Here is an 11,487-nt window from a genome sequence, read left to right as displayed (position 1 = left end):
CGTACATGTGAACCTGAGCTGGGTTTGTGGTCATTTACAGCACACGCAGCAAAAATTACACAGGGGGGGCATTAGTAAAAAAAAAAAAAAAAACGAGGAAGAGAGGATTTTCCGAGGTTTGGTGTTGGGATGATTGGGTACATGGGGGTTTAGTGGGGGAGAGGGGTGAGGAGGGAAGGGCTAAACCCAGTTGGGGTTTTCTTAATCTTCATCCTTTCCTCTGAAAAGCAGTGACAATTCTACACCCGGGAGAGGGGTGAGACGAGGCGGGGACCGTCCCTTCCCCGGCAGCGCCTCCCTCCTCCTTGCCCGCATTTTGGCGGAGCCCCTCCACACCGGAGCGAGAGCATCCCGGGCTGCTGCCGGGGGCAGTGCCCTCCGTTCGGCCATTCCTTTATCCTCCTCCCGCCTCGCTTCTGGGCTGGCCGGCACTGGGGGCCGTTCTCCGGCACCTGCCCCGGCTGCGGGACGGTCCCCCCGGGCTGGGGGCGGGCAGGGGCTCCCTTCGCTCCCTCCTCTCCTCCCTCCCTCCCTCCCGCTGCCGGCGCCGTCCGCAGGTGCCGCCCGCAGCCGCGGGGACGGAGGCGCTGCTGGCAGCCGGCTCCGGCCAGGGGGATGCCGATCGGGCAGGTGGGACCCGGAGCGGGGCCGGGGCGGGGCGGGGGTGGCTGTGCCCCGGGGGAGGCTGTGGGGAGCGCGGGGGCTCGTTGCCATGGCTCCCTGCAAGCTCCGCCGGAGGAGATAGCGATGCCAGTCACGGAGGGACCCTCTCCCTCCTCGTGGGTGTGGAGCGGGGCTGGCTTTGGGGTGGTTGCACTGGGTTTTTTCTCTCCCCCTCCTTCCCTCCTCCCCCCAGTTTTTTTTTTTTTTTTTTTTTCGGGGTGGAGCGATTAATTCGGAGCGCCGGGACGGGGCTGCGGAGCTGCCTCCGCCACCGCGACCCCTCCGCCCGCCCGGGCTCAAGGTACGGCGGGGGCACCGGGGAGGGGCTGCGGGGGTGCCCGGCCGCGGGGCTGCCCCGCCGCCGCCCCGGCTCGCCCTGCCTGGCTCCCAAAGCTCGCTTTAATTATTATCGCTCTGATTTGAAAACTGGTTTTCCTGCTCCCGGCCCCTCACCCGGCAGCGGCGCCGCGCTGCGCCCCGCGGAGCGATGAGGAAGCGGAGCCCGGCCCAGGGCGAGCAGGTGCCGCGGGGGGGCCCGGGGTGCAGCTCGGGGGGCCCGGGGGTCCCGGGGAGCCGGTCCGGCCCCTTCTCCCTGCCCCGGTGCCAGGCGGGCTCCCCGCGCTCCGAGGAGCCGCTGCCCACGGAAAGTTTCGGGGGCGCGGAGCCCTGCGGGGCCAGGGGACAGCGCGGAGGGTCCGGGCGACAGAGCCACGGCCCAGGGGCTCGGCTGGGGGCGGCGGGTCAGCCCCATGTTGCTTTAGGTGGGCTCAACTTTGCGAGCCCGGATGTCCTGCCTCTGTGGCGAACGCTTGTTTCTGCTTTCCTGATGATTTTGGAGAAGGTTTCGGGCGGTTTTGCTGCAATACCTAAATAATTACCAAAGTCCCTATGGTTTTTTTTTCACTGGGGAAGCGACGCGCTCATGTTGCACGGCAGGAGAGCTATTGGAATCTCGGAAGCTCGGTGTCGGTGCTGGGTGGTATTGATTTGTGTTGCAGGATCAGATAGCATCGGTGAGCCTGGCAACGTAGTCCAAGGAGATTCTGTTTTCTGTAGTCAGCCACAGCAAATGTACGCAGGCTTTCCATCTGTCACTTCCAGCATTAGTGATACTTCGCTTCTTTTGGGGTAGAAAGGGACTAAGCTGTGTTGTGTTGGGTTATGTGCAGGTATTCAGCACTACCTGGGAATACTTTTGCTTGAAACATGGTTTTGGAGAATTTCACCGGAGAGGTGGCAGGTGGCATTTCTGGTTTGTTGCCAAGGGTTCGTTTAGTGTGACCGAAGTAATATGTGCTGTGTAGCTCCACCAAAACCCACTCCATAAGCAATAAATAATGAATATTATGATTTTAGATACAGGTGTGAGGAAAGGAAAGGGGTGAAAAAGCAGTACTTTACATAATTATTTATTTTTTGGCCATTTATGAACGTGAAATATTACCCTGTTGGAGCTGTGCTTGCCATCCTCTGACCATTGCTTCCCACGTGCCTCTGCTTATCTTCTGATATGAAGTATCAAGAGTGTACAACTTCTGCTGTGTTAACACTTCTCTCTTGCTTAAAAGTAAGAGATTTCCCTCATCTTTCAAAAATAAAAAAAAAAAAAAAACCAAAACCAAAACCCAACCAAACCAGATAAATCCCTCTCTCAATGGCTCGTTAAAAAATTGGGAAATTCTTGTTCACCAGTTTCTGGTCCTCAGTTAGGCTGAGCATCTGCTGTCAGTGGAGTCTGGCTTGCAGAGGAACTACAAGTCCAGATCATGTGACATTAAAGTAAGATGCACAAGATAGGACACCAAGATTTGCAGAAGGTAATTTCTTTAGAAATACTGCCCAGTGTATGTGAAATTATCATTAAATACCTTCAGTAAAAAAACACCTGCCAGCGATCAAGAAGTTGAAGTTTTGCCATATGCAGCACACAGCTTGGAAACCAATTTGTTTCGAAACTCTTCCTGTTTATTATTGATTTTTATCAAAATAGGGATGAAATGAATCTTGAATGTGAGGCTGAAATAAAGAGGCTGCATGCTACACCTGGATTGCATTTAACTCTGTAATTATTGTGGGCATTTAGTATGAGTAACTTCAGTAATTACACTTCATGAACGAAAATACAAGAGTCCACTTCTCTCCCCCAACAGATAAGCCTTCATTTAAATGAAAGATTGCATTATTCACAGCTTGGATGTGTACCTCGAGTGGCTTGGATTGGAGCCACCTTGTTTGCCAATAAAAATATGCTTTATCACTTCTGTTCGGGAGAAAAAAAATGGAACAAAAAGGTATCCATTCTTTACATGAAACAGTGTTGGGGACAGTTGCTTCTGTGATAAGAAAGGATCTGCTCCTTTCCCCAGTGGGAGAGGACAGGGACTACTTTAAACACTGCTAATTAGTTCAGTTTATCTTGCATGCATTACAATGCTGTAGTTAGTTAATTATAGCTTTTCCCATTAGCAGTATGTTAAGAATAATGAATTAACATATCACACAGATCAAAAGAACATCCACAGAGTTTATCTTAGAGGAAAGAAAGTGTTATTTTGTGTCAGGAAGTCCCCGTGGCTTTCCCAAGGCACAGATTTTGTTGGAATTCCTGGGCTGGTGCTTCAGAGCCCGATGAATGACTTGAATTGATCACAAACAAGTGACACTGGAGCTCTGGGTTGCTTAGCAACCCACCAAGATGCCACAATTTCTTTTGGTATATTTGTCCAGTAAAGTAGAAATTCAGTTTTGTTACAGATCATGGGTTCTTTGCTAGCACAAAGCCCACCCTATAATAACCCTAAATCACAGAGAATGAAAACTGATGTCCCAGCAGAGTGTGGGAGCAGCATGGGTATGAAAACAGAGCAGGAATCCTGTAACTGTATTCTGGTGGTGATGTGCTCAGTGTTTTATAACAAGTTTCAATCGTCCTTTCTTGGGTAGACGCCTAAAAACCCAAAATCATTAGTGGGACAAGTTCTAACGATGACGTTCATCTCCCAAGTGCTGTTGGAACAGTTCTCCTCATGCTGTTGTGAGCTGTGGGATCCTGTAAGGCCTGTGGGGTTCCCCTATGCTCCACTTTGGAATGGAAACTGGAATGTGCAGTTTGATTGGGGTCTGAGTTATCCCATGGCCCACAAGGGTGGAGAGCTCTGCTGGGTTGTCCTCAGAGCAGGCACTGGGTCCTTGACAGATCCCTTTTGTGTAAGGGAATAACAGGTTTAGTACTCGAAGAGCAGAAGGAAGATAAATGTTATCGTGATTAGGTATCATGATTAGGTACCTAAGTACCACCATGCAATGAATTATATTCTGCTCAGTGACCCTTTTTGTTACCCCTGGCTCCACATGTGCTGCACCTTAGTTCTGGAGGGCACCTTGGAAGGGAGCCCTGCATCGCCCCATCCCCACTCTGTGCACTTTTGTTGGGTGGAGTTACAGGGACAGGGCACCAGCAGGATGAGTTTGGGCTGGGCCTGAGCCAGGATATGTGTTCCAGGAGCTCGCTCTGTGCACTTCTGCTGCTAATGGGCTTTTCATCCTTGGCCTCCTGACTGGAGCTGGAGCAAAGCTTTGCAGTGTGTGTGGGTGGACCTGGGGTTCCCAGCACCGTTTTGCTCCACTCCTCTCCCCCCTTTTGAGCTCTGCTCACTGCTCATATAGACATGTCCTCTTCCTGCTAAAACTGTGCCTAGGAAAAGCCTGCTAGGGCTGGGAGAACTGCAGGATGTCATGGCATTCATTTTACTTAAATAGCAGTGGCGTTCTGGAAGATTTCTTCCCTGTGGATGAGGAAAAGGAATCCAGGTATTTCTCCTCATAGAGCTTGAGTTCTGCATGATTTACTGGGTATGGGACTAGAGGGGATGTTGTAGCAGTGCCCGCAGGAACTGCTAAGACCACACTGAAACAAATCCCAGCTCATTGTCGGTATTCCTAGGCTAAGATTATTGTCGTTCATAATCTGTGCACTTGTAATTAATTGTCTTTCTAGGCTCAGACAGACTTAGGTAAAGATTAAGTTACCTGTGATCTTGGTTGACTTTGTTGGGGGTTGGTTTTTTCCCCCCTGTTGTTTCTGTGCAACAAAGTCAGTGCTCAAAACTCAAGGTTGCTGTATTTAGCTTCTTTTTTTCCCTAGCTACTCTCTCCTGTCTGTTTTATTCATCGATTTCTGCGAGTGCATTTGCATTCCCAGATGCTGATTAGTGATTGCCTCTGCACAATAAACAGATGAAGGTACTTGGTAATATTTGGTGCCTCAGGTTTCTCCTGCCAGCATGTCCAGGCACCCTGCATGAAGCGCACAGTATGTGATGGCTGTGGTGATGTTATTTTCTGGGGTTTCAGCACTCCCTAGCAGATGTTTCCTTCTTCCTTCATTGCACCTGGCTGTATAAAAATCAAAAAAATGCTGATGGAGAACAGTTTATCATTAAAAGTAGTGTTTGTTGTTACAGCTTAACTAGTTTGTGGTTTTCAGTGTGATTTCCAAGAGCAGATCCTGTTCCATGAAAGAAGGACAAAAAATATGTCGCTTTCTTCATTAGGGCTTTTCAGTCTTCATGTTTTCCTTTGACCCTTGCTAGCCCTCTCTTTTCTTCATTTTTGAAGAAAATTACTAACTTCAGGTGGTTTTCTCCATTTGTTTGGGTTTTTTTCTCTTGCAACAGGATGGAGTTAAATCAGAGGTGTGGTGAGGATGTCTCAGGTTAAGGGAGGGTGAAGGGGAGGTTGGGGAGGACAGGGACGAGCCTGCTTGGATCCATCCCCATCTTTGCTCCTGTTCTCTGGCACAGCAGAATTGAGATGTCTGGATGCTGGCCTGAGCAGCTGGGGGAGGAGAGCCAGCAGTGGAGCCTGGGCAGGGCTGTTGGTGTGAGTGCAGCTTTTGAGGATATTTTTACCATCTGGTTCCTGGGCTGGCTGTGAGAGCTGGGCTGTCAGCCTGAGGACAGCCCCAGCCGAGCTCCAGACAGGTGACCTCAGACAGCCACTGTCCCTGTGCCAAAACCAGAGCTTCTGCAGTGTCCCTGCTGAATCCTCCCCGTGTTTGCAGTCAGGGAGGCATGGACAGGTGACAGCTGCCGTGGTATTTATCCTCAGGGCAGCACCAAGGGCCTTTGCATTGCTCTGGGAGTGCTCCTGGGCCCCAGCCTGGCCCTGTGTCACTGTCCCTGTGTCACTGTCCCTGTGTCACTGTCCCCTGCCCGCTGATGCTGCTCTCCCTTCTCCTCCTCCTCATGAGAGCGTCAAAGGCAGCACCTGGGCTGTGCATTTCTGGTTTTGAGAGGGCTGTAACTTCAGAGGTGGGAGGAACCCACGTGAAGGGGCTCTGATGGCTGGGGAGTCTCTGTGCCCTCCTGGAGAACAGGAGGTGTCACTACAAACAAGCCAAGCAGTGAAAGCACAAGGCTCCAGTCCCAAAGAGCTCTAAACATTCCACTGAGCCAAAGCCCTCTGACCTCTCAACAGAGCTTGGATGATTTTACTGATTTCAGAAATCTCATTTCAAGCTTCTCTGTTTTTTGGGAGACCCATGGGATGACTCTGCAAGGTTTAAGTCACTGTTCAGAACAGCATCGTGCCGGGAATGAATGGTAAAGGCAGAAATCTACTCAGAGGAGTAGGAAAAATAAAAAAAAAGCAGAATTGGGCCCATCCACCTTTCAGTGTGTGTCTGCTTTGGTGACTTTTGGAGTGTGACACAAGCAATTCCCTGTCAGCCTTCCCCGCTGGCTGACACAGAAGAGGTGGCTTTGAATGCTGCCTGCTGTGCTTGTATGGCACTTGAAAGGAGAAGGGGCTGCCTTTAAGGAGTGTATTCCCACAGCTTTAAAGGATATTTGAAAAATGCAGCGCTCTGTCCTGTCACGTGTTGTTCCAGTATTAAACCCGATGGAAAACTGGAACAATGTCTCAGTAAAAAAATGCCTGGTGCCAGTGTGCATCCCCAGTGCTTCAAATAAAATCAGTCCTGATGAAAGGTTGCTCTGCTTATAGGGCAAGTAAAATTATTACTGCAGGGCAGAGTTGTTTTTTGTGTTAGAAAACACCCCAACAATGCTTTCAGCTAGAGGAGTGATTAACCCAATGGGGGTTTTTAACACATGCTCACAGAATGCGCCATTATTTTTGCAGTTTACTGAAACTGGAGAATGGTTAATAAGAAGAGATTGCCTGTAGGTTTGGAAGCACCCACATGTTTTTCCCGAGGTTGATCCCATAGGTCTGTCTGTCCCATCACTAAAACCCTTCCCTCTGTGGCAGTTCGTGTTGGGTGATCCAGGTCTGTGTGTACACTTGCATCCATGGTTGGTTGGATAATTTTGCCGACTGTACTTCTTCGTGGGCAAACCACAATCTGTTTGTTGAGTTCAGTGAAGTTATTAACTAAAATTTGGGTTATTGCTTTTATATTAGGGCCCAGTACTTTATTTTTCACGAGTTATTCTTTCATATCACTCCACCAATGACTTTGTTCCAGTAAAATTCCATTGAGAGGATAGATTATAGAGGATTTCTGTTGTGGCCTGCTACAAGTCAGAGGAGGTCTTGTCTTATTTTTTTATTATTCACTTTTACGGGAGTAAACTGTATTCAGTGCTTGCTTTGAGTTCTGCTGAGGCATTGGTCAAAACTGCAGTAATTTTGGTCATTAACATCCACACTCCTTTGAGATAAATACTACTTTTGTTGCATCTGGGCAGAAGAAAATGACACAGAACTGAACTACTGGTATCTACCAGTACCAGTAGCAGATTTTATTTAACATATTTTTAGGAAAGCCTGATGAACCTTGGTGACTTCCAGGCTGAATATTGCACGGGCAAACCACTGGTGAAGTCATGGCGCCACTGAAATGGATGCTCAAACTCCCAGTGACCTCATCAGAGTCAGGTTTTTGTCCCAGGAGTGATGAAAATCTAATTTACAACCTAACCAGTTTGAGGAGGAGGCGTAATGGCTCAGGTCCTTGACTGATACAAATGAGTGTGGTTCAGCTGAGGGTGATTGAGTTACCCTGACTAGAGCCGTTTGGGCTTCTGGAGGATCCACGATCCACGTGGGCTCTGCAGGCAGGAGTGCTGGGAGCTCTGTGACTCTGCTCCTCTCAAGTGCCATATCCCTGTCTCGTGTTTTGACTGGGAACAAATAACTGGAAGCAGCAATGAATACTCTGTTTTCTGACTCACACCAGTGACAACTGTGGTGTGCAGGGTACGGAGGAGCAGTGATTAAAGGGCTGTCCCAGCTGTGCAAAGCTAAGCCTTACCTGCTCCATTAAACTGACACGGTTGGCACTGAAATCCACGGTGATTGCTCAGGGTTTACCACCTGCATGACAAATGCACCTTTCTGCTGTTGACTGCGTGAGGCTGGACTTAGGCTTTCACCTAAATCCGGGATTTTTAAGATCTCTGCTTAGCCTGTGGGGTTGCAGCCTCCCCGCTGTCTGTGTGTGTGCAGCACTCAGCCTGGGGTTCTGCCCACCCTGATTTTTGGCTAATTCCTGTCCAGACTGTGCCTACCTGCTGGGAAAGGCTTGGGCTTGCCTTTTCAGCTTCACATTATATCCCAGGGAATTGCTGAAAATTGAGCTGTTTGGGGAGTATTATGGAGCAAAGCTTTATTAAAGGTGAAGTGCAGTCAGTGTGGTGGCACCAGAAGGTAATCACAGAGTGACAGAATGGTTTGGGTGGGAAGGGACATTAAAGATCATCCCATTCCAACCCCCACCTCCCACTGTCCCAGGCTGCTCCAAGCCCCAATGTCCAGCCTGGCCTTGGGCACTGCCAGGGATCCAGGGGCAGCCCCAGCTGCTCTGGGCACCCTGTGCCAGGGCCTGCCCACCCTCACAGGGAACAATTCCTTCCCAATATCCCATCTAAACCTACTATTTCAGTTGGAATCCATTCCCCCTTGTTCTGTCACTACATGCCCTTGTAAATAGTCCCTCTCTGTCTTTTTTGTAATGCAGTTATTTGGTGATGCAGCCCCTGAAGAAAAGGAAATTTCTCCCATTTCCTTCCTGGTGTGCAGGATCCTGCCTTTGGAGCATTGTACCTCATTATCCTGCCAGAGCAGCACATTTTCCTTGTCAGCCATTCCCCCTGTCAGACATCCCTGTGCGGTGAAACCTCACAGAATTCCAGCTGCATAGCAAGAGGAAAATTTCATCTTTGGTGCATTAAAACATGCTCAGTGTTTATTGAAAAAAAAAAAACCAAAACCCAACCAGGAAAACCACAACAGGCAACAAACCTGGAGGGTTATTCACAATCTTATCACGTGTACACAAAAAATAAATTGGAATAATCTTTGTATTCAGCAGATAAGCAGTATTCTTCCTACAAACCTATTCCACTGTGATCCTCCAAAATGTATGCTGAGCTTGTCTGTGCACAAAGCTCCCTGAAATGGGTGGTTAGACCAAATTTTTTATCCCTGGATAGGATATAGTCAGGAATGTTGTGTATTTTCCGTGCTAATTACATAATGCACTCATTGAAGAGAATAATGTATGTAAAGTTTGGGCGCTCGGGCAGTGACAATCCACTTAACCATTTACAGCTTTATGTATTTTATAATCCCTGAACCCAAACGTCCCCGGAGAGACAACGTGCCCTTAAAAATTTTAGTCCTTTAAATGAAGTGAATTTAAATTTGCTCATTTGCGTATTTTCCCTCCTTTGTTCTGCCTGAATGAGATATTACTCCAGTAATTGAACTGTAATTTCAGCACAGGTAAATGATGTAGGACAGGCGAGATTCTGGGCGCTGCCTGAGCCGCGGCGTGCGCCGCTAATCCGGCAATTTGCAGCACACCTTGGAGAAGAGAGGCTGTCCAGTCCACTTAGGATCACCCAGTGTGGGGCTGGCACTTGAAAGTTCAATCAATCTCTGGTGCTAAATGTGCTCTTGGAGCAGGGCCTTGAAGGGATGTGGTGGGGGGAGGGAATTCCTGGGAAACAAACTTCTCACTGAGCTGATATCATACAGGATTCCAGAGGGGTTTGGGTTGGAAGGGACCTTAGAGATCATCTTGTTGCAACCAAACCCTGTCCAGCCTTGTCCTTGGACACTGCCAGGGATCCAGGGACAGCCACAGCTTCTCTGGGCACCCTGTGCCAGGGCCTCCCCACCCTAACTGGGAAGAGTCTCCTCCATATATCCAGCCCAAATTTCCCCTCTTTCAGTTTGAACACCTTACTTCTTGACCTATCACTCCAGTTCCTGATGAAATACATAGATGGGTCAAAGCTGAATTCTCCCAAAAATCAAATTTTACAGCTAAAACACAGCACTGAAGCTTCTGAAAGAGCTTTCATGAGCAGGCTCTGGTGATGGCTTGTTCTCAGCCCGTGGACTTGGCATCTCTGTACCTGTGTGACAGCTAAACTGGGATGGGTGGGCAGGAGTGGTGTGGGAGGGAGAGGCAGCACTGACAGAGGGATAAAATATCTGTTGGAAAAAGTCTTGGTCGTTTTCTTTGGAAGAGATGGGGGTAATGCATCATACAAGGATGGCCGAGTGTTTTTGGCTCTATTACCCTGCACATCTCGGTGTTTTGTGGGAATACGGGAGAAGCCCATGTGCAGAGGGGGAAAGCAGAAGAGGTAATAGATGGTTGTCTGGAGAGCTTGGCACCAATCCCAGAAAAATAATGGAAAAGTTGATAGAAGACCAAATTAAAATGGAGTTAAGGAATAGAGAGGTAATTTAGGCCTCTCTGGAAAGGGAGCCCGTTCCTCGTGGTGTTACAGGTGTGATAAAATGTGGATAGCTGAGCTTTGTGGCAGAGTCTTCTGCTGTTAGATGTGGTATCCCACGAAATCTCAGTTAAAACCAAACAAACCCAACAAAGCTGGTGTGTGGAATTAGCAGCAATCTTGTTTCATAGAATCATGGAATGGTTTAGGTTGGAAGGGACCTTAAATCCCATCCAGTTCCACCCCCTACCATGGACAGGGATATCTTCCACTATCCCAGGTTGTTCCAAGCCCCGTCCAAGCTGTCCTTGGACACTTCCAGGGATCCAGAGCCCAGCAGGCTGAAGAACAAGTAGGATCCTTTTACACAGGGGTTTTATCTGAGTCCATGAGAGTGCTGGAAAGCCAGGGTCAGTTTTGGTGTCAACAGCTGAAAGAAAGGGTTTACAAACCTGAAGAGTCAAGGAAATAACCACAATATTGATTTGAAGAGTGGAGGAAATTCCCCGCAGTGAGAGATTTAGAGCTCAATCTGCTTAGCTCATCAAAAAGAGGATTGAGAGGGGACTTGATTACAGGGACAAGTATTTTCATGGGGAAAGCATATCCAGCTTTTTAATCAAGAAGAGAAAAGAAAAATCAGATCCAATAGCTGGGAGCTGGAGCCAGACAATTTTAAATTAGACATTAAAGGCAATTTTTTTTATCTGTGATTAACCACTGTAATGAACTGTGGTGTGTTCAGATGGAGACTGGATTCCTCGTGTGACACAATCAAACACGAGTCGCTGGATATGATTTGCAGAGGATAGGAAAACACACAACAGAATGTGCTGTACAGAAAGGTCCAAAGGGCACGAAATCTGTGAGCATTGAAGGGGCAGTGGAAGGAAGAAGATAAGAAAAGGGGGGAACTTGCATGAAAAGCACAAAAAGGAGGAATAGGAGCACTGAAAGGAAAAAGAAAGGGGTTTCAGCTGGAGACAGAGCTTCTGTTTTGGAGTATTGGAGCATATGTGTGAGCAAAGTGAGTTTTGGCAGTGGGAGCACCTTGGGTGTTGGCAGAGCTGGAGTCATCTGTTTCCCAGTCAAAACAGCAATTTTGGAT

General features: G+C 48.5%; 1 protein-coding gene across 10 annotated transcripts in view; it reads left to right on the top strand.

Moving 5' to 3' along the window:
- Positions 1–332: 332 nt before the first annotated feature.
- CHL1 (cell adhesion molecule L1 like) overlaps positions 333–11,487 on the top strand; it is a 131,720-nt gene continuing 120,565 nt past the window's right edge. For 6 of the 10 annotated variants that reach the window (XR_006013705.1, XM_042013766.1, XM_042013773.1 and 3 more), the window contains exon 1: positions 865–964. The gene's annotated coding sequence lies outside the window, so the exon portion shown is untranslated. Of the gene's footprint in view, positions 631–864; positions 965–1,158; positions 1,184–11,487 lie in introns of those variants that run through there. The other 4 variants (XM_042013748.1, XM_042013701.1, XM_042013739.1 and 1 more) reach the window with 3 other exon arrangements.

The sequence above is a fragment of the Corvus kubaryi genome, unplaced genomic scaffold (genome assembly GCF_017639235.1).
Source record: "Corvus kubaryi isolate FWS band 111438036 unplaced genomic scaffold, C.kubaryi_AGA036_p1.0 136, whole genome shotgun sequence".
Taxonomy (NCBI): domain Eukaryota; kingdom Metazoa; phylum Chordata; class Aves; order Passeriformes; family Corvidae; genus Corvus; species Corvus kubaryi.
Note: the sequence above shows the minus strand (reverse complement) of the source record. Positions and strands in the feature narration are given on the sequence as shown.